The sequence below is a fragment of the Crocuta crocuta genome, unplaced genomic scaffold (genome assembly GCF_008692635.1).
Source record: "Crocuta crocuta isolate KB4526 unplaced genomic scaffold, BGI_CrCroc_1.0 scaffold116, whole genome shotgun sequence".
NCBI lineage: Eukaryota > Metazoa > Chordata > Mammalia > Carnivora > Hyaenidae > Crocuta > Crocuta crocuta.
The window spans coordinates 295,645-297,771 of NW_027531562.1; positions in this window are offsets into that span (position 1 = coordinate 295,645).

The window sequence follows — 2,127 nt, forward strand, 5'->3', positions numbered from 1 at the left end:
GAACCCACGAACTGCGAGATCATGACCTAAGCGAAAGTCGGACGCTTAACCGACTAAGCCACTCAGGCGCCCCAGCTCTAGGATTTCTGCTTTGCTGAAACATGGACAAGACTTGCAGAAGTCTTGATCAAGTTAGTCAAAGTCTCTGAGCTTTTGTTTCTTATTTGTAAAATTAAAAAAAAAAAATCATGGGTTTTGTGCCACATGTAGTCCTGAGTGCAAGGGAGACATTTAATAAATGTTTGTTCTTGGGACACATAGATGGCTCAGTCGGATAAGCATCTGACTTTGGCTCAGGTCATGATCTCATGGCTTGTGGGTTTGAGCCCCACATCTGGCTCTGTGCTGACAGCTTGGAGTCCGGAGCCTGCTTCAGATTCTGTGTCTTCCTCTCTCTCTGCCCCTCCCCTGCTCATGCTCTGTCTCTCTCTCTCTCTCAAAATAAAATAAACATTTAAAAAATCCTGAAAAAATGTTTTTTTCTCTCTCTTGCTTGTGTAATAAAATTTCTGAATATGCTGGTTTATGATTAGTTCAGGGAAAATTATTTTAACTGCTTTTTTTGTTTATGATGATAACACATATTCATTGTAGAGAATCAACAATGTTGAAAATTAGGAGGTTCCTTGAATGCCTACCATCCAGATAAAACTATTCTGCATACTTTTACAACATTGTTCCAGTCATCTCTCTATTTCTCTATGTATATATTTGTATTTATAATTCTACTAAAATGAAATCATAATACAAACACCCTTTTGAAATCTACTCAGCAAGAGGTCAGTTCAAAGAAAATGCTGATAGATATTTTCTGCCAGATCTGGGGGCATTTTTAGTCCCAAATGTATGACACAGTGGATGACACAATCTCATCTCACAGATTAAAACTTTGCTATGACCTTATTTGTACTCTTCTCCCCAGGAGAGAGAGAGAGAGAGAGAAAGAGAGAGAGAAATGCCACTGAGTGTATACAATGTCATTTCTGGAGTTGGTGAAAAATTTGCCAACCAAGGAAGTCTGCTTTTATTTATCTTAATAAAAGGTGGGGTGAATAAATGATATCTACTCCCCATCTCCTTGAGGTCCCTTAATCTCCTCAGTTTGACCCTTTCCTCATCTTCCATAGGACTCATCCATGGGAGGGCACAGACTGTCGTGTGCTTTAGCCCATTGGGTCTTGCTGACCTGGAGCTATGGGCAACCACTGTTTTTGTTTAGATCAATCTCCTTGATGACCCAGGGACTTCCCCTGTGACACAGAGGGATGTTAGCCATGTTCTATCCTTTACCTGCTTCTCAGCTTTATCTGTGTTCTCTTTCTTTGGGCCTGTGCTTGTGGTGACCTGAGTGGTAATTTAGCACCAAATATTAAGAAGGCATGCAGACCGATTCTCCCATGAGTTTATAACCTAATATCGTGATGTGCCCATTCACATCAGTGCTCATTAGTAGAAAATACAACTAATTGAAACTCTTTGGGTGTTGGAAGTCTTGGATCCTACTGAGCAGATGAAAACCTTCAGTATTATAGCCTTATATAGGAATATCACACTGACACGGAAAGGTTCTTAGAAGGAGGGATGTTAATCCTCATGTGGTCCCAGAACACCCATATCCTATAAGCAGGACCTGTTTTACGCTTGGAGATCCTGTGATTAGAGCTAGCAATGTCAAAGTAACATTTCCAGGCTGTGTTGTGTTTTTCATTATTGGGCCTAATTCTCCCTAAATCCATCTGAGTTCAGATCTTCCTCCCCGTCTCCCTTCCACTCACCACAGGAATCTGCACTGATTAATTAGTGTCAGATGTATCAAGGTGGTTTTGTTAGGCAGCTTTCTTCTAGGAAGAGGTGGGCTGAGTACACCCACTCATTTCCCACCATTTCCAGAAGGAGCAGCTTTTAACGATGGCTCTGATGCAGGGCTTCTAACTATGACCTAAAGATGAAAGACTCATCACCAGTATTATCTGCTCATCAAAAACCAGGCAGCAGGGGTGATGTGCAATCGAGGCTCACTGGCACCTCTAATGCCTGCCCTGAGAGGGTTCTGCCAGGGCCTGCTGTAGAGATGAAGGCATTCTGGAGCCACATGGGGGGGGGGGGTTCTGGGACTCTGAGCCATCC